At 41.7% G+C, this 21,971-nt stretch overlaps 2 long non-coding RNA genes across 2 annotated transcripts in view; both read left to right on the top strand.

Annotated features, from left to right (window-relative positions):
- The first annotated feature begins 2,268 nt into the window (after positions 1-2,268).
- Positions 2,269-10,901, top strand: LOC126766290 (uncharacterized). The gene is made up of 2 exons (XR_007668821.1): positions 2,269-4,194; positions 10,387-10,901. It is a non-coding gene; the product is annotated as an uncharacterized LOC126766290 (long non-coding RNA).
- A 2,110-nt stretch (positions 10,902-13,011) lies between these two features.
- The window catches only part of LOC126766297 (uncharacterized), an 82,299-nt gene continuing 73,339 nt past the window's right edge, over positions 13,012-21,971 (top strand). Inside the window, exon 1 of the long non-coding RNA XR_007668830.1 lies at positions 13,012-14,187. This is a non-coding gene — a long non-coding RNA (uncharacterized LOC126766297). The remainder of the gene's footprint in view (positions 14,188-21,971) is intronic.

Genomic DNA, 21,971 nt, shown 5'->3' with positions numbered 1-21,971 from the left:
CGAAAACTCGTAACGTCGACTCATCGGTTGCTGTCATCGCCCAAGCCTCTGCACCATATAGCAGGACGGGAATTATGAGCGACTTATAGAGTTTAGCTTTTGTTCGTCGAGAGAGGACTTTACTTTTCAATTGCCTACTCAGTCCGAAGTAGCACCTGTTGGCAAGAGCAATCCTGCGTTGGATTTCCAGGCTGACATTATTAGTGGTGTTAATGCTGGTTCCTAAATAGGCGAAATTATCTACAACTTCAAAGTTATGACTGTCAACAGTGACGTGAGAGCCAAGTCGCGAGTGCGACGACTGTTTGTTTGATGACAGGAGATATTTCGTCTTGCCCTCGTTCACTACCAGAACCAGAAAGCAGCTTTGAAATCGACGAAGAGGTTGTGTGCATCGATTCTTTTTCACGGGTCTTTTCCAATATTTGGCACATGGTGAAAATCTGGTCGGTTGTTGATTTTCCAGGTCTGAAGCCACACTGATAAGGTCCAATCAGTTTGTTGACGGTGGGTTTTAATCTTTCACACAATACGCTCGATAGCACCTTATACGCGGTAGTTGGCGCAGATTGTGGGGTCTCCTCTTTTATGGATTGGGCATAGCACACTTAAATTCCAATCGTTGGGCATGCTTTCGTCCGACCATATTTTACAAAGAAGCTGATGCATGCTCCTTATCAGTTCATCGCCGCCGCGGTTGAATAGCTCGGCCGGCAATCCATCGGCCCCCGCAGCTTTGTTGCTCTTCAGGCGGGTAATTGCTATTCGAACTTCTTCATGGTCGTGCAATGGAAAATCTGATCCATCGTCATCGATTGGGGAATCGGGTTCGCCTTCACCTGGCGTTGTACGTTCACTGCAATGCAGCAGGTTGGAGAAGTGTTCCCTCCATAATTTAAGTATGCTCTGGGCATCGGTCACTAGATCACCTTTGGGGGTTCTACAAGAGTATGCTACGGTCTTGAAACCTTCTGTAAGCCGCCGTATTTTTTCGTAGAGTTTTCGAGCATTACCCCTTTCGGCCAGCTTATCAAGCTCTTCGTACTCACGCATTTCGGCCTCTTTCTTCTTCTGTCTGCAAATGCGTCTCGCTTCCCTATTCAAATCTCGGTATCTATCCCATCCGCACGTGTAGTGGTACCAGCTGTTCTTTTGCACTTTCCGAAAACCAATGGTTTCGGTTGCAGCTGTACGTAAGGAGTTGGAAATGCTGTCCCACAGTTCCCTTTTGACGAGTTGTTGACGAGTGTTCTCAGAGAGCAGGAGTGCAAGCCGAGTAGAAAATCGTTCGGCTGTCTGTTGTGATTGCAGCTTCTCGACGTCGAACCTTCCTTGTGTTTGGTGGCGCGCGTTTTGCTGCACAGAGGCGGGTGCGAATCTTAGCTGCAACAAGATAGTGGTGCGAGTCGATGTTAGGACCTCGGAGCGCACGCACATCTAAAACACTGGAGACGTGTCTTCCGTCTATCACAACATGATCGATCTGGTTGGTAGTTTTTCGATCCGGAGACAGCCAGGTAGCTTGATGAATCTTCTTATGCTGGAATCTAGTACTACAGATAACCATATTTCGGGCCCCGGCGAAGTCAATCAGCCTCAACCCATTTGGGGATGTTTCGTCGTGGAGGCTGAATTTACCGACCGTAGCGCCAAATATACCTTCTTTGCCCACCCTGGCGTTAAAGTCGCCAAGCACGATTTTGACATCGTGGCGGGGTCAGCTCTCATAAGCGCGCTCCAAGCGCTCATAGAAGGCATCTTTGGTCACATCGTCCTTCTCATCCGTCGGGGCGTGGGCGCAAATCAGTGATATGTTGAAGAACCTCGCTTTGATGCGGATTGTGGCTAGACGTTCATTCACCGGAGTGAATGATAGTACTCGGCGACGGAGTCTCTCTCCCACTATGAATCCAACACCAAACTTGTGCTCCTTTATATGGCCACTGCAGTAAATGTCACAAGGACCTACTCGTCTCTGTCCTTGTCCCGTCCATCGCATTTCTTGGACGGCGGTGATGTCAGCCTTTATTTTTGCGAGGACATCAACCAGCTGGGCAGCGGCACCTTCCCAATTAAGGGTCCGGACATTCCAGGTGCATGCTCTCAAATCGTAGTCCTTATTCCGTTTGCCATGGTCGTCATCAAAAGGGGGGTCTCTCATCCGAGGCTGTTTCAACTTTTTCATTGGTATTGTTTTTTACGTGGCTGGTCCCAAGCCCAGCGTACAACCCTATGTAGGGAATGTTTCGCCTTCTCACATTAGCTCGCCTTCGAACGGATGTTCTTAGGCTACCCAGAGGATACTTGGTCAAAGACCGGAAATAGTGAGCTGCTTGAGCCATGTGTAAAAGAGTCGTTTCTGGCCACTCCCAAGTGAATGGCTTTCAGAGAACTTTCCTCACTTGCGTGAACTTCTACACATGACCCCATCCGCCAACAGTAATTTCTAGGTATTTCAAAAAACAAATCGTGAGATGCAGCAAGATATAATATGTGTACATAGGCTGTTAAGAGTGATGAGGGAGAGATTTGATTTTCATTTAAGCGGAGTACTACCTAACCGGGATGGACTGTACACATAAATCAGAGGAATATTGAATATTTTTTTTGAAATATTTCTTGACTTGAAAATCGACAAATAAACTATGTTGTCAACTTTATTCTATATATGTATATATTTGCGGGGTTGTCACTTTTTTCCATAAAATTTGTAACGTAGCTTTGACCACCTCACAATAATTTACGTCAACTTCGCTCCACAGTACATCATGTACCCTCACCATACCACCATACGTACTAAACTTCACCGCATTGACTACGCACCCAACTCACCTCACTACGATGATGAAAGCTGCTAGAGCTTTTCACCATACGTACTAACGCACCATACGCATACAACTTACCTCGCTACGGTGACGAAAGCTGCGCTATGCTGCTATAAAAGCAAGCACTTTACACCAAATGCGTTCATTTGCTCCAGCTCGCCGAACCGGACGGTCGCCCAGCATCGCGTAGGAAAGCAGCAGTAAGCAGGGGTAAGTGCAAGTAGAAGAAGATACTTCGCAGGCATTGACCCTGCCGTAGAAGTGTAGTGCATACCGTAGAGGGTTCTTCGCAGGCATTGCGCAGAAAAGGCATCACACTTCGGTGTGATGCCAGTGCTCGCAATGACTGCCATAGAATGGGGTACTTCGCAGGCAGTGCGCAGAAAAGGCATCACACTTCGGTGTGATGCCAGTGCTCGCAATGACTGCCATAGAATGGGATACTTCGCAGGCATTGCGCAGAAAAGGCATCACGCTTTGGTGATGCCAGTGCTCGCAATGACTGCCGTATACCATAGAATGAGGCACTTCGCAGGCGTTGCGTAGAAAAGGCATCACGCTTTGGTGATGCCAGTGCTCGCAATGACTCTGCCGTTTTGTTAGGCAGGTATCGGTACGCGCAAAGGCTCGACCGTTACTATGAGGGGCACAGCCGCGCTGCTTCGAACAGCGTCAGTACCACTGCTTACGTACCGTAGGGCACCGTTATGAAAAACTAACGTGACTAACAGGCGACACGTAAGTGGCGGACAGTTGAGAGTTGATAGCTGGAGGCCAACGAAGACGGTTGGCGAATAATAAGATCTCTCCTACACAGAGGAGCCCGTCGTATACATCGCCGTGCCAGTCGCAACAAGCGTCAACGCCTGGCTCATAGACTCCGTTTATTTCCATCGCCGTGCCAGTTTCAACAAGCGTCAACACCTGGCTCATAGATTCCGTTTATTTCCGTCGCCGTGCCAGTTTCAACAAGCGTCACCGCCTGACTCATCAATCCCGTTTATTTCCATCGCCGTGCCAGTTTCAACAAGCGTCACCGCCTGACTCATCAATCCCGTTTATTTCCATCGGGGTGCCAGTTTCAACAAGCGTCAACGCCTGGCTCATAAATTCCGTTTATTTCCGTCGCCGTGCCAGTTTCCACAAGCGTCACCGCCTGACTCATCAATCCCGTTTATTTCCATCGCCGTGCCAGTTTCAACAAGCGTCACCGCCTGACTCATCAATCCCGTTTATTTCCATCGCCGTGCCAGTTTCAACAAGCGTCACCGCCTGACTCATCCATCCCGTTTATTTCCATCGCCGTGCCAGTTTCAACAAGCGTCAACACCTGGCTCATAAATTCCGTTTATTTCCGTCATCGTGCGAGGTTCAACAAGCGTCACCGCCTGACTCATCAATCCCGTTTATTTCCATCGCGCTGGTCTGGCTGTCCGCATAAGGAGTGGGGGTGTGGATATAACTTTACGAGGATAAAACTCGTCTCTCTTTTGCTAAGGGTTCGTGGGTCCCAAGGCTGACCCTGGAGCGGCTGAGCATACCTCAGCTATGGACGAAACCCCATTACAAATGGCGCCCGAGCAGGGACCTGACTTTGTGAGTGATAGTGAAAAACATGAAACAGTCACCAACGCTCATGAATCAGGTTCGCCGCGCCCCCCACACAATCATAAGCATCGCAGTACTCCAGCGATGAAGGCTCTAACGCTTGAGGCGGACACGACCAGTTGGATTTACTGGCTGAAGAAGGACCGATTAGTCACCGAGTGCAGACGATACCACATCGCTGTCGAAGGACGCACCGTCACAGACCTCCGTAGCGAGCTGAGCGCCTGCATCCGTGCAAAGCGCCACCATAAATCCACGGAGGACCTAGTGCAAGCTTTGGAAAGGGAAATGAAGGAGGAAGATAACGCCACCATACTCGTTCCAACCACCACGGTAAGAATCCCAAGCAAAGCGGTAGCAACACGTGGCGACATAACCTCAGCTGCAAGAGTGCCGGATTTGGAGGTTATAAACTCCGTGCGGCGATGGAACATACGCTACAGCGGTCGCGAAAATTTACACGACTTTCTAGAGCGATGCGAAGAACTAGCGGAATGCTACTCTATAGCAAACAACCAGCTTCTTGCCACGATGCCGGAAATTCTGCGGGACAAAGCGCTGCAATGGTTTCGTGTAAAACGCAACACCATCAACACGTGGGACGACTTTCGTTACGAGGCTGAGCGGTTCTTTTTACCGAAGCGTCACCTCGCACATCTGGAGGAAACCATCCACCAGCGCAAGCAATTTCCCAGAGAGAAGGCAAAGGATTATGTGCTGGCTATCCAAACGCTTATCCGCCAGCACCCGAAACTTCGCGATGAAGATCACACCGAACGCATATATGACGGCTTAAGGGTGGAATATCGCTTATATGTCCGTCGGAGCGATTTCAACAGTGTGGACGAACTACTCGAATTAACGGAAGAATTCGAGTTGCTGAAAGGCGAGGAGACCAGGCAAGCGAGAAACATCAATCACTGTTTGACGGCGGTAAATAATAAGTATTGCCGCGAGAAAGTTTGTTGGCGATGCAAGCAGCCGGGACACCGAAGACACCAATGTCGCAACCAGCAGCGAATATTTTGCTCTCGCTGCGGACTCGACGGAACCATGTCGCGGGACTGCAATTGTCCTACACATGTGGCAGTGTGCGCCACTCCGCCCGAACCCCGCACAGCGGCACGCAAAGCAACGCTTCCGCACCTAGAAGGGAAGCAAGATGGCCGTTATTATCTGCCCATCACTATTGCGGGCATGCAGGTCGAAGCCCTGGTGGACACCGGAGCCACGCTCACATACATCGGTAAGGAACTCCAGCGTCATCTAGACAACCACAGGATTAAAGCCAAACGCCAGACCCGTCGCATTCAGCTAGCTAACCGGACGTATATACCTAGCACGAAAATGTATCCCGTTACCATCGAGCTGGGCAAGAAGACGACGCATCTACTCGTATCCGCTTTACCGACGCTGTCGGAACCTGTTCTCCTGGGCATGGATTTCCTGAGGAAGAGGGACCTGACTATCACCATCGATGGTCAACCCCTAGCCGCTACACGCCTGAGTACGCAGGCACCTGCCGACCACCTCGCGATGCTAACCGAGAGGCAACATCTTACAGAAAGGGAGAATCACCAATTGAATACGCTCCTCACTGAAAACGCAGCAGTGTTCTCGACGATCACCGGCCCCAGCACAGCCGCCGAGCATGTGATTCGACTTAAACACGATCGCCCACTGAAGCAGAGATATTATCCGCGCAACCCAGCGATGCAAGGAGTAATCAATCAGGAGGTGAACGAATTGATTGCAACCGGCCGCATCGAAGTCTCTAACAGCGCTTACAGCTCGCCCATTGTCTTAGTGCGAAAGAAACAATTACCGATTACCAACTTATCGATGGCCGGCTCTTTCGGCACATCGCCCCACGCAATACGCTATCCAGGTCACCACGCTGGAAACTATGCGTACCGGAGCACCGTCGACTCGAGGTCCTGAGAGAGAATCATGACGCTAGTACCGGCGGTCACATGGGTGTACACAAAACACTCAAACGCACACAAGAAGGGTATTATTGGCCTGGGATGCATAGGGATGCACTCAGATATGTTCGTCGATGCCAACAATGTGCCGAATATAAGGTAGACCAACGCCGACCTGCCGGGATGATGGCCACCATGCAATGCTCACGACCGTGGGAAGTTGTAACGGCGGATTTTGTAGGCCCACTACCACGTTCAACAAATGGCAACACATGCTTGCTAGTGCTCACGGATAAGTTCTCCAAGTGGGTGGAGCTCATGCCAGTCCGGAATGCAACCACCGCCAGCGTTATAAAGGCGCTACGAGAGCGCGTGATATACCGGTTTGGTTGCCCTGACGTATTCCTTACCGACAACGGGAAGCAATTCACCGGCAAGCCGCTCACATAGTTCCTGGAGAGCCACGGAATTCAACATCGTTTCACCGCCATTTACGCTCCACACGAGAACCCAACCGAGCGCACCAACAGAGTCGTGAAAACTATGATCGCCCAACGAGCAAAGGCCGATCATCGGACCTGGGACCACCAACTAGCCGAAATAGCTTTCGCGATAAATACATCACAACACGACTCAGCAAAAACATCAGCAGCTGAGATAAACTTCGGGTACACACCAGCTACACCGAAACAAATCCGCAAAGAAGGGAACGTGCCCGACGAAGAAGCCACCACCGTGCCGACACTCACCGAGCTTTGGCAAGAAGTTTCTCGCAACTTGTCTACCGCAGCAAAACGCCAGAAGAGATACTACGATTTGCGCAGACGACCATGGAAGCCACTTATCGGCGAGAAAGTACTCAAAAGAGATCATCCGCTCTCTTCCGCAGTAAACAACTTTGCACAGAAGCTTGCTCCGAAGTATTCTGGCCCATATATCGTCAGAAAATTCAAGTCGACCAATACAGTTGAACTTGTGAATCCAAACGCACCAGGTGGGCGTACCATTCACGTGCATCTGCAAGATCTAAAGCAGCTGCCAACCGAATACTAAACTTGAGTAGCCGCTAGCGCGATCTCTACCGAGCCTACGGACTCTAACTCCGAGCCACCTAGCACCAATGTAACGCAACCATAGACGTTGCCAACACTAATCAAAGCGTCCGTTTGCTCATCTCTTTCCAGATAACCAAAATGAAACCGACAACCAGCAGAAGGCCGCATGCATCGAGCCGCCAACCACAGCCGCCGGACGAGCCGCAAAGGCCGCCACCTTTCCGGCCACCCCCGGAAGCACGACCTCGGGTGCACACGAATGCAACCGAGACACACCAGTTGCACGCAATTAGCATGGATGTCGCAGGGTCAGCTGCCCGAACTCGCCCGTGGGTACCCAAGCAGCCCCAGAAGCACAGCGCCCGCAAACAGCAAACGCGGCCGGGCAGACAGCCCGCAGAATTAGAAGCACTGCCGCGACAGACGCCGCTTAGCACAAACGCCCGTAAACTCACGACCACCAGATGAGTCCCAGCGGCCGGGGAATTAAATGCCGAAACCTGTGCCATCACCACGGCCTACGTCGAGACGACACCGGTTTGCCCAAAGGCCCAACCGACCGACGATGAAACGCCTGCCCAAACGACCACCACGGCACACGTCGAGACGACACCGGTTTGCCCAAAGGCCCAACCGACCGACGATGCAACGCCAACCCAAACGACCACCACGGCACACGTCGAGACGACACCAAAGGCCCAACCGACCAACGATGCAACGCCTACCCAAACGACCACCACGGCACACGTCGAGACGACACCAAAGGCCCAACCGACCGACGATGAGACGGCTACCCAAACGACCACCACGGCACACGTCGAAATGACATCGGTTCGCCCAAAGGCTCCAACAACGGCAACAACAAGCCCCATGGCCGGGACCAGCACCCGACCAACCCCGCCTATCACGGCGGCCGAAAAAGCGACACCGGCAAGCGAGATTCCAGCGTTCTTGGAAGGGCTGACCATGACACGGCAGCATTTTATCAAGCGCTCGAAACGAACGCTATTTTACCGAGGCCGACGGTTGGCCCTACAGAGACTAGAAGGCGAGCAGGTATTGGTGCGGTACGGCAGTGGACGTTGCGTCCTACATTTATATGACTGAACAGCGGAAGTTGAATTGTATTAGTTAAGGAGCCATGTAAGAATTTGTATGATTAATCCAATAAATTTGAATTGTATTAGTTTAAGAACCAAAGTAAGAATTTGTACGACTAGGCCAATGAATTTTAATTATATTAGGTTGAGTATCAGTTTATGAATAATATATAGAGGTCACTAGTTGTAAGTACGCATAATCGTAGGATAAGACGCCTTGTACTATAAATTAAGAATTTGCTATTAAATAAAGATTTCACACCCGCTTCCCGTTCACGGCACACGCCAACCAGGACAGCCAGCCAGCCAGCCATCCTCCAGCCGAACCATCGTGGGAGATCGAAACCGCTCCTCCCACCGGCCGCCAGCGAAGTATCATTGTCCGAAGTGAGGGGGGGACTGTAACGTGGCTTTGACCACCTCACAATAATTTAAGTCAACTTCGCTCCACAGTACATCATGTACCCTCACCATACCACCATACGTACTAAACTTCACCGCATTGACTACGCACCCAACTCACCTCACTACGATGATGAAAGCTGCTAGAGCTTTTCACCATACGTACTAACGCACCATACGCATACAACTTACCTCGCTACGGTGACGAAAGCTGCGCTATGCTGCTATAAAAGCAAGCACTTTACACCAAATGCGATCATTTGCTCCAGCTCGCCGAACCGGACGGTCGCCCAGCATCGCGTAGGAAAGCAGCAGTAAGCAGGGGTAAGTGCAAGTAGAAGAAGATACTTCGCAGGCATTGACCCTGCCGTAGAAGTGTAGTGCATACCGTAGAGGGTTCTTCGCAGGCATTGCGCAGAAAAGGCATCACACTTCGGTGTGATGCCAGTGCTCGCAATGACTGCCATAGAATGGGGTACTTCGCAGGCAGTGCGCAGAAAAGGCATCACACTTCGGTGTGATGCCAGTGCTCGCAATGACTGCCATAGAATGGGCTACTTCGCAGGCATTGCGCAGAAAAGGCATCACGCTTTGGTGATGCCAGTGCTCGCAATGACTGCCATAGAATGGGGTACTTCGCAGGCATTGCGCAGAAAAGGCATCACGCTTTGGTGATGCCAGTGCTCGCAATGACTGCCGTTTTATACCATAGACGCGAGGCACTTCGCAGGCGTTGCGTCGAAAGGCATCACGCTTACGTATGCCAGTGCTCGTGACAATGACTCTGCCGTTTTGTTAGGCACGGTATCGGTACGCGCAAAGATCTCTCGACCGTTACTATCGCCGTGCCAGTCGCACAAGCCGCGCTGCTTCGAACAGCGTCAGTAGCGTCAACACCTGGCTTACGTTTACCGTAGGTGCCACCGTTATAAAAACGTTTAACGTGACTCAACAGGCGATCATCCCGTTTATTTCCATGGCGTGACAGTTGAGAGTTGATAGCTCCACAAGGACCGCCAACGAAGACGGTTGGCGAATAATAAGATCTCTCCGTGCCACAACAAGCGTCACCGCCTGACTCATCCGTCGTTTATACATCGCCGTGCCAGTCAACAAGCGCAACCTGGCTCAAGCGTCAACGCCTGGCTCATAGATTCCGTTTATTTCCGTCGCCGTGCCAGTTTCAACAAGCGTCACCGCCCGACTCATCCATCCCGTTTATTTCCATCGCCGTGCCAGTTTCAACAAGCGTCACCGCCTGACTCATCAATCCCGTTTATTTCCATCGCCGTGCCAGTTTCAACAAGCGTCACCGCCTGACTCATCAATCCCGTTTATTTCCATCGCCGTGCCAGTTTCAACAAGCGTCACCGCCTGACTCATCAATCCCGTTTATTTCCATCGCCGTGCCAGTTTCAACAAGCGTCACCGCCTGACTCATCCATCCCGTTTATTTCCATCGCCGGGCCAGTTTCAACAAGCGTCAACGCCTGACTCATCAATCCCGTTTATTTCCATCGCCGTGCCAGTTTCAACAAGCGTCAACACCTGGCTCATAAATTCCGTTTATTTCCGTCATCGTGCCAGTTTCAACAAGCGTCAACACCTGGCTCATAGATTCCGTTTATTTCCGTCGCCGTGTCAGTTTCAACAAGCGTCACCGCCTGACTCATCAATACCGTTTTTTTTCATCGCCGTGCCAGTTTCAACAAGCGTCACCGCCTGACTCATCCATCCCGTTTATTTCCATCGCCGTGCCAGTTTCAACAAGCGTCACCGCCTGACTCATCCATCCTGTTTATTACCATCGCCGTGCCAGTTTCAACAAGCGTCAACACCTGGCTCATAAATTCCGTTTATTTCCGTCATCGTGCGAGGTTCAACAAGCGTCACCGCCTGACTCATCAATCCCGTTTATTTCCATCGCGCTGGTCTGGCTGTCCGCATAAGGAGTGGGGGTGTGGATATAACTTTACGAGGATAAAACTCGTCTCTCTTTTGCTAAGGGTTCGTGGGTCCCAAGGCTGACCCTGGAGCGGCTGAGCATACCTCAGCTATGGACGAAACCCCATTACAAATTTCAGAAATATATTCAATTTATGATTTTTAGCTTTTGAAATCGTCGCGCAAAGACGCTTGTAGGCAAGGCATGCTCGGGGAGATGTAATGCCATCTGCTCTTATGAATGAATCGATTATGCTTTTTGAAAGCACGTTTGGGTTCGTGAATGAAAATTTTGTTGTTGTGTAATTTACTATAAATTTTGACATCGACAATTTGGCTGCCATATTGGTTTCTGATGCTTTTTCAAACGATTGTTGTTTTTGTAAAACAATAATTGTAATTTTTGCGGCTGACATATCCACATCGTGTATGCATTGTTTGTGCAGAGAGAAAGAGATCTTTAACCCCTCTCTCACTGGAAGTGAGAGAGCAATTGCTAAACGTCAAAACCTACTGAACTTTGACAGCTAATCGAGTTCAGTAGGTTTTGACGTTTAGCAATTGAAAACGAGCGATGGCCAGATTGAAATCTTACCAAAAAAAAAAGTAAACGGAGGGATTTGTTGCATCGTTCAAGACCACTTATAAAAAATGTAAAAGAATGAAAATTAAATAAATTTGTGAAATTTAAATGTATTTGATGCAACTTTTTGTAATTTGAAGCACCATAGTATTATTTTCAATGGGAAACGATTAAAAACATTTAATTATTGAGAGGTAACAAGCTTAAATCCTTTTACTTATCAGTTATTCTTATATACTTCAATAAGATTTAAATAGTTTCTACATATAATAAACAACAACTATATAATAGTTTTTATTCGTATTAAATGTTGGGTGTTTCAATTTCAATCCCACAAATAATTATTTTTTTCAATCTGGCCATAATGGAAAATGTTATAAAAAACGCTAATTTTGGGGCGCTCTCACACTGGAATAAGTTTAACAACCCTTTATTCCTGGTTTGTGTGGGAATGTCATACGCACATATTTACATGTGTACTCATATTGTAAGTATGGATGATGAATTTTCCAGATTTCCAGAAGAATGTTTGTATTTTTTGATTTACATGTGTACGCATATATTATTTGTGTGAGAATGGCATACGCACATACATACATATGTATGTAATCGGATTAATATATTTGAACTCGCAACAATAGCCGTGTAAGCTAATAGCTAAATCATGGACAAATAAAACGCACTTAGGTTATTTCATATGTTCGTTTAAAAATTAATTTTGTTGGCAATGGGAGCAAGAACAATCAGCGGATATTCAATTTAGTTTGAAATTTCAAATTTGTGAACGGAAAATTAATATACTATACAATATATACACATTATTCATTTGAGGTCTAGAATACAAAAAACTGAAAACAAGTGTTCATATTTGTCTTAATTTTAACTCAATACTCATCCAAAAAATCTGTAATTATGGTTTGTTTACTTTTTCATCTATCAAAATGAGGTTTCTCGCTTTACCAACTACTTCTTTTTTTGGAAAAAAACCTTGCTATTGTGAATGAGAAAAAAGCGATGAACTGGCAATGCCTCCAGCTCAATATTCAAGCTCAAGTATCAGAGATAAAGAGATGTCCAACTCCTCTCTCACTGGAAGTGAGAGAACAATTGCTAAACGTCAAAATCTCCTGAACTTTGACAGTTGATCGAGTTCAGGAGGTTTTGACGTTTAGCAATTGGAAACGAGCGATGGCCAGATTGAAATCTTACCAAAAAAATATGTAAACGGAGGGATTTGTTTCATCGTTCAAGACCACTTATAAAAAATGTAAAAGAATGAAAATTAAATAAATTTGTGAAATTTAAATGTATTTGATGGAACTTTTTGTAATTTGAAGCATCATAGTATTATTTTCAATGGGAAACGATTAAAAACATTTAATTATTGAGAGGTAACAAGCTTAAATCCTTTTACTTATCAGTTATTCTGATATACTTCAATAAGATTTAAATAGTTTCTCCATATAATAATAACCACTATATAGTAATTGTTATTCATACTAAATATTGGGTGTTTTAATTTAAATGCCCAAAAATTATTATTTAATTCAATCTGGCCATAATATAAAATGTTATAAAAAACGCTAATTTTGAAGCGCTCCCACACTGGACATCCCTTTATTCCTGTCAAGAATGATAGAATCATTCTTGATACACGCTATTATGGCTTATGACAAGCCAATATAAATATATTGGCTAAGTCTCCCATACAAAATAAGGTAATAGCTTGGTCAAATAAAACACGCCTAATATGTACAAGTATGTATATTAACAATGCATTCTAACACTATGTATCGGGTGATTTTTTAAGAGCTTGATAACTTTTTTAAAAAAAAAACGCATAAAATTTGCAAAATCTCATCGGTTCTTTATTTGAAACGTTAGATTGGTTCATGACATTTACTTTTTGAAGATAATTTCATTTAAATGTTGACCGCGGCTGCGTTTTAGGTGGTCCATTCGGAAAGTCCAATTTTGGGCAACTTTTTCGAGCATTTCGGCCGGAATAGCCCGAATTTCTTCGGAAATGTTGTCTTCCAAAGCTGGAATAGTTGCTGGCTTATTTCTGTAGACTTTAGACTTGACGTAGCCCCACAAAAAATAGTCTAAAGGCGTTAAATCGCATGATCTTGGTGGCCAACTTACGGGTCCATTTCTTGAGATGAATTGTTCTCCGAAGTTTTCCCTCAAAATGGCCATAGAATCGCGAGCTGTGTGGCATGTAGCGCCATCTTGTTGAAACCACATGTCAACCAAGTTCAGTTCTTCCATTTTTGGCAACAAAAAGTTTGTTAGCATCGAACGATAGCGATCGCCATTCACCGTAACGTTGCGTCCAACAGCATCTTTGAAAAAATACGGTCCAATGATTCCACCAGCGTACAAACCACACCAAACAGTGCATTTTTCGGGATGCATGGGCAGTTGGCCACCAAGATCATGCGATTTAACGCCTTTAGACTATTTTTTGTGGGGCTACGTCAAGTCTAAAGTCTACAGAAATAAGCCAGCAACTATTCCAGCTTTGGAAGACAACATTTCCGAAGAAATTCGGGCTATTCCGGCCGAAATGCTCGAAAAAGTTGCCCACAATTGGACTTTCCGAATGGACCACCTAAGACGCAGCCGCGGTCAACATTTAAATGAAATTATCTTCAAAAAGTAAATGTCATGAACCAATCTAACGTTTCAAATAAAGAACCGATGAGATTTTGCAAATTTTATGGGTTTTTTTTTAAAAAAAAAGTTATCAAGCTCTTAAAAAATCACCCGATATATACATATGTATACGAAATTTAGAACAATTAACCAATATTGGAAACACTCACACACTCACATATTTCTATATACCCAATCAAATATTAAACTCGAAATTTATAGCGTTTAAACTAAAATGAACTACTTTTTCATTAAACGCAATCGGCCCCTTACGTCGACAACAACCGTCATCTACTAAAACAATAAGATGTAGTGTGTTGCATTTTACAACTGGCAACGCCGTTGGAAGAACTGCAGTAAATACAAACCAGTGTATGTAATATTCACAATTATACATACCTACGTATGTATCTACCTACAAATGTATCTTGTGAGTACAACTGCGTTTGCACACGAATGTTTTTGCCGCTTGTAGTCAGAGTCAAGTGGTAAACACAATGACTGCGACAGACTGCAGCAGCACGACAGTGAACTGAAAACGTCGTTGTTCATCTTACTACATGTACATTTTGAGAAGCAACAACAACACAATGGCCGGCATGTACACAAAACAACGCAGTTGTCCATTTTGTATGTACACAATTTCGTTGTGGCCATACTAATTCCTTTCACTTCAATGAAATTTTAATATTTTGTTCAAAGTGAAATTTTTTATGCAAAAAATAAGTAAATAGGTCAATATTTTTGCTTTAAATTATCAATTGTTATTACAAATGATATAATAGAGCTATAATATAGCTATTTTTTGCTGTTATTTGTAAAATAACTTCAAGTTTGTTAGAGCTGTGAATAATTTTACATTTTACATATTAGTGGCATCACCACTCTACCTCATCTCTCTATCTTCCATTCTACTGTCAACTCTAGTGTCGTCGGACTGTCGTTGGCAAATATAGGAGGATATTGAAGTTAGCGAGAACGACAACTGTCGGCCTGCAGTCGTGTAGTCGTGCAGCTATCAAAATAACACTGCCCTTAAGAACGTGTGTATTTTAATATTTGACAGATGTAGTTTGCAGTCTGTCGCTCTCTATGTGTTCAGCTCTTCAGAGGATTTTCTGTATTGCCTTTCATACCACATTCTCAAATTCATTTACGCTTCATCTACGATGGCCACAAAAATATTTTTCATTAAATAATTTCTGTCCTTATTTACAATTTTACAAACTATTTACGTTATATTCTGCAAATTTGTATACATACCTACTTATTACATGCAAAATATAGATGTTAAAATTAAAAGTTCTGAATATATTTAAGTGATTGCATTGCTCTTGAAGATGGTCCGGCAGAGTGGACGCCAGAGATAAAGAGATGTCCAACTCAAAAATGAAAAATGTCTCCATTCGAATAATAATTTAGCGGGATTTTAATCTGGTCGTCCCTCTTTTCCAATTGCTAAACGTCAAAACCACCTAAACTTTGACAGTTGATCGAGTTCAGGAGGATTTGACGTTTAGCAATTGGAAAAGATGGACGACCAGATTAAAATCCCGCCAAATTATTATTCGAATGTAGACATTTTTCATTTTTTATCTCCATTTGTAACGGCCATTAGTTCGAAGAATAGCACGTAAGTTGAAAGATGTGAGTATATTTTAACTTTTATTAAATAAATTTGCATTTATTTAATACTTCTTTATTTTATTTTACAGATAAAATGCCGAAAACAAACAGCAGTTGGAGAAAATGTATTGCAATGAGGGAGGAAGAACATTTAGCGTTCCAAACAATGGAACGGACCTCGAACGGTGAGTGAAAAACATTAAATACTGCAAAAAGTGTTTGTGAATTTGTGAAAAATTTCGATGAAATAAGTGTTTCGATTGTGCTATTTTCATTGCATAGTTTTGGGTAATGAAATTGAATTTCCGTGTGTTTTTAAGTGTGATGTGCTGAACAAGTAGAGCGCGACAGACTGCAAGCGACATCTGTCAGATTCACATGAAGAGGCTCTAAAGTTAGAAAGATAAAGATTAGAAAGTTTTTAATTACAAATTAGAATTTGGGGCTTAAATATTGGTACTTGTATATACGTTTATTTTTAAATTTAATATAATTTAAAACAATAAAAATCAAAGAAAATGCGAAATTTTAACATATTTCATGAAACGTTTTGTAATTTGATGCATAATAGAAATCGTTTTCTATTACAAATGATTAAAAACATTCATTAATTGACAACTAACAGGCTTAATTCACCTTATTAAGTATTGAAAGATCGAAAGTCAGTTGTTTTAATATATCATAAAATCATAAAAAAGGATTTAAGTGGTTTCGCCATATATTAAAAGTCCAATATATAATAATTTGCAATCGTATTAAACGTTGTGCGTTTTAATTTAAATGCCCAAAAATTCTTATTTTGTTCGATGTGGCCACAATGGAAAATGTTATAAAAAACGCTTATTTTGAGGCGCTCTCACACTGGAATAAGTTGAGCATCCCATTATTCCTGGCGGAGCTGAGCGTAAATGCGCTTGTTGCGTAATTGTAAAAATGCTTTCGGCTCGGCTTTAAGCAGGAATAATGGGATGCCCAACTTATTCCAGTGTGAGAGCGCCGCAAAATAAGCGTTTTTTATAACATTTTCCATTGTGGCCACATCGAACAAAATAGGAACTTTTGGGCATTTAAATAAAAACACCCAACATTTCTTACGATTGCAAATTATTATATATTGGTCCTTTTATATATGGCGAAACTACTTAAATCCCTTTTTATGATTTTATGGTATATTAAACTTTTAATCTTTCAATACTTAATAAGGTGAATTAAGCCATTTAGTTCTCAATTAATAAATGTGTTTAATCATTTGTAATTGAAATATAATTTTACTATGCAAAACGTATCGTGAAATATATTTAAGTTTCTTCTTTTCTTTGATTTTCATTGTTTTAAATTTTGATTAGCGATTTTGAACTGTGGCAACAAATTCCTCCGTTCACATATATTATTGATATAATTGCAATCTGGCCGTTCCAATCATTCCAATTGCAAAACGTCAAAACCTACCCAATCCAGTCAAATATCAAAGTTCGGTAGGTAAGCGATTCTCACATTTCCAGTGATAGGAGAGTTGGGGATCTCTTTATCTCTAGCGGGAACCCTAAGTCGCAAATATAAGTTGGCTTAATCTCTAGCCGCCTGTTTATTTCTCAATTCGCTATCTTTGCGCCAGGGATAATGGGATGCCCAACATATTCCAGTGTGAGAGCGCCTCAAAATAAGCGTTTTTTATAACATTTTCCATTATGGCCAGATCGAACAAAATAAGAATTTTTGGGCATTTTAAATGAAAACACCCAACATTTATTACGATTGCAAATTATTATAAATTGGACTTTTAATATATGACGAAACTATTTAAATCCTTTTTTATGATTTTATGGTATATTAAAACAACTGACTTTTGATCTTTCAATACTTAATAAGGTGAATTAAGCCTGTTAGTTGTCAATTAATGAATGTTTTTAATCATTTGTAATTGAAAATTAATTCTATTATGCATCAAATTACAAAACGGTTCATGAAATATATTTAGGCACAATTCCGATTTCTTTGGCACCGCGATTTGAAGGTACCGTTGGAAAGAAGAAGTACTCCTGATTAAGAAATATATAGGGTTATAGGTACCGCAAACGCTTAGTTTACGAGATATTCGACCTTAAATTTCAAAAATTCCCAAAATTCGAACATTTCAAAGAGCTATTTCACCACGTTAAACCCACTTTATTCACATTTTTCTCTTCAAATTAATTAAATTACACCATGATCTTTTAAATAAATCCACACTTTACACTTTTAGCAGGTTTTTTATTTAAAAAATCTTTATTTTAAAAATTACATTTTACACTCGTTTGAACCTCATTTGTTTACCAAAAATTACGAAGAAATGGAGCGCTACCATGTGATGACAAGGCAATTCGCTGAAATTCCTCTTTTTCGCAAAAATTCCTCTATTCATGCATATGGATATTTCCTTTTTTAAATATATTAAGCAAATAAGTAATATTATATACATGTATTAGTAATATTATATAACAATGTTATATATACATATGTATGTATAAGTAATATTATATAATAATGTTACGTAATAAGGTGTAAGGTTACAGTACAGTACGAAAACTCAAATTTTGTTTCAATATGTATGAATGCATGATAACCGTAAAATATAACCACTTTATATCCAAAACTCATATTTTAAATATAATAATATATATATCGTCACCTAATATACAAACCAATGTATCATAAAAAATAAATGGAAATCGCTGACAGAAATAATAATCAAAATTTATCAATTTTATAACCAAAATTTAAATTTTGTTTGAATATGAGTGCATAATAACCAAAGAATATAACCACTTTCCCCACAAAAAGTCAATATATTTTTTTATTTTTAACGCAGAAAGGAGTACTATGCGAAAGTACTTCAGTCACCCCGGGTATTCGCTTGGCCAGAGTTATTTTTTTAGAGCGCGGCCGATGGCCGCCAACACAGAAAGGAAACCTACGCGAAAGTACTTCAGTCACCCCGGGTATTCGCTTGGCCAGAGTTATTTTTTTAGAGCGCGGCCGAAGGCCGCCAACGCAGAAAGGAGTACTACGCGAAAGTACTTCAGTCACATAAATTACGTATTACACATATACATATGTAGAAAGTATTTTTTTATAGTTAATAAAGAAAAAAGAATCACGCGATAAAACAAACAAAGAAAAATTGTTAAAAATCCTACATATTTACTGTTTAAGATGTGGCAAGGTTCGCTTTCCTCATAATTGTAAACAATCTAACCTTTTCAACGATGAGTGTGCTAAGTGATTTTTAAATTAATAAATTTAGGTAAAATATAGCAAAACAAAAGTGAAATGTAAGCTTATTTCAAAGCTTAGAGTGTGTGTTTAAATATACAGAGTAAAAAATGTGAAAAAATTTTGTGAAACATAGAGAAATAACATGTTTTCTTAGTGCAAATTTTTGAAATTTTAATCGTGAATATTTTAAAAAATATTAGTAATTTTTACATTATTTTTGGACATTCCTCCTCTGGAGAAGCTCCCCTATCCGTACATACCCCATTTATACGGAAATTCGGTTTTTTTACCCCTCCGCCAAAGTAATCGGAATCGTGCCTATATTTAAATTTCGCATTTTCTTTGATTTTCATTGTTTTAAATTTTTATTAGCGATCTTGAACAGCGGCAACAAATTCCTCCGTTTACATATTTGGTAGGATTTCAATCTGGCCGTCACTCGTTTCCAATTGCTAAACGTCAAAACCTCTCCAATCCAGTCAACTGTCAAAGTTTAGGTGGTTTTGACCAGGAATAATGGGATGCCCAACTTATTCCAGTGTGAGATCGAACAAAATAACAATTTTTGGGCATTTATTAACCCAATACCCAACATTTAGTACGAATATGAATTACTAAACAGTGGTTATTTATTATATGGAGAAACTAGTTAAATCTTTTTAAAGAATATTATAACAACTGACTTTTGTCCTTTCAATACCCAATAATAGGATTTAAGGTTTTTAGCTCTCAATCATTAAAAGTTTTTAATAATTTTCAATTGAAAATAATACTATGATGTTCCAAATTACAAAACATTTCATCAAATACCTTTAAATTTCACAAATTTATTTAATTTTCATTGTTTTGCATATTTGATAAGAGGTCTTGAACGATGCAACAAATCCCTCCGTTTATATATTTTTTTGGTAAGATTTCAATCTGGCCATCGCTCGTTTCCAATTGCTAAACGTCAAAACCTCCCCAATCCAGTCAACTGTCAAAGTTTAGGTGGTTTTGACGTTTAGCAATTGTTCTCTCACTTCCAGTGAGAGAGGAGTTGGGCATCCCATTATTCCTGGTTTTGACGTTTAGCTATTGTTCTCTCACTTCCAGTGAGAGCGGAGTTGGGCATCTCATTATTCCTGCTTTGCGCGCTGCTCTCTCGTCGTTAAAATTACATGAAATCGCAACGACAAAGTAATCGAGTTGATACATACACATGCATACATATATGCATAAACATCATTAATATCAGGAATAAAGGGTTGTTAAACTTATTCCAGTGTGAGAGCGCCTCAAAATTAGCGTTTTTTATAACATTTTCCATTATGGCCAGATTGAACAAAATTAAAATTTTTGGGCATTTAAATTCAAACACCCAACATTTAGTATGAATAAAAATTACTATATAGCGGTTATTTATTATATGGAGAAACTATTTAAATCTTTTTAAAGAATATTATAACAACTGACTTTTGTCCCAATAATTGGATTTAAGCTTGTTAGCTCTCAATCATTAAACGTTTTTAATCATTTTCCATTAAAAATAAAACTATGATGCTTCAAATTACAAAACGTTTCATCAAATATCTTTAAATTTTACAAATTTATTTAATTTTCCTTTTTATAAGTGGTCTTGAACGATGCAACTAATCCCTCCGTTTACATATTTATTTGATAAAATTTCAATCTGGCCATCGCTCGTTTCCAATTGCTAAACGTCAAAACCTCCTGAACTCGATCAACTGTCAAAGTTTAGGTGGTTTTGACGTTTAGCAATTGCTCTCTCACTTCCAGTGAGAGAGGAGTTAAACATCTCTTTATCTCTGATTAATATGGTATAACCCTATCTTCAATGCTACGAATTTTTATTTTTCATAAATAAGATCAGTTTTTCTATTGTGAATGGTCCAAATGACAAATGAAAACACTTTGCTAAGGTTTAAAAAACTTGAAATCAATTATAATAATTTATAGAAAACATAACAAAGTAACCTCTAAAACATTTTCAGACGGGTAAAAAAACATTTTGTCCAACAAGAAAGAAACGTAGAACAATTCCGCATGCGTAAAAAACATGTAAACGCAAATTTGTACCTTTTTTCTGAACATTTAGTATAGTTTGTTCGATTCACGATTCTCTAACGCCAGGCGAGTCAAAGACAGCTTTTACATAATATAGTTTGCTACACCAACTTTACATCGATTTCCGTATACCATCTTTTGCAGCCATCGTATGTGTTTTATTATTGTGCCACGGTCTGTACACCGTGAAAGGGTTTTGAAAGAGCCAAATAATCCCTTTTTGTAAGTATCCTATGGAAACCATGATTCAATTATATAAGGTTGTGTCAAAAACAACAATTTGTCATCATTTTTTCAAACATATCAGCGAATAAAAATGGGGTTTTAAAAAATAACTAAATACGAATAGAATGTAAATTACACATAATCTTGATGGTATTAAGTAAAATTTATGAGAAAAACAAAAAAGTTTCTTTGACATTATGGATTGAAATTTTTTTCGTACTACGAAGCATGCTCCGAAGTAGCACAACCACAATCATGTTTGAAACCGAGTGCTCAGTATATACTGTGACCGAGTGAAAGAAAGAATTTCAAAATGAATAGGAATGCCGAAAAGCATAGTAGAGCGCTATTACACGAGGCAACTTTTGTTGCGGCAACTCTTGGCTTATAGGCGAGGGGGCGACGAGGTGAGGGGAATCGCGCCGAGTTTCCAGTGTCCAGCAACTCGCTTTGTGTTCTTAATCGTAACAGTTCGCTGCGACGTTTTTCGGCATTCGTGTTCTTTCTTTCGTACCACATAGTTGCATTTGCGTATCTCTTTTTGAAATTAATATTTTGAATATATTTAAAAAATTTAATTTCATCTTTTAGTAAGTAATTTGCAAATATGTATACATATATACATAACATAATATAAATATTTTAGAAAATGGAGTATGACGAAAAAATCTAATTAATTAAAGATATTGTGAAATGTA

Source organism: Bactrocera neohumeralis, unplaced genomic scaffold (assembly GCF_024586455.1).
Source record: "Bactrocera neohumeralis isolate Rockhampton unplaced genomic scaffold, APGP_CSIRO_Bneo_wtdbg2-racon-allhic-juicebox.fasta_v2 cluster11, whole genome shotgun sequence".
Classification (NCBI taxonomy): Eukaryota; Metazoa; Arthropoda; class Insecta; order Diptera; family Tephritidae; genus Bactrocera; species Bactrocera neohumeralis.
This window is presented reverse-complemented; position numbering and strand designations above follow the sequence as displayed.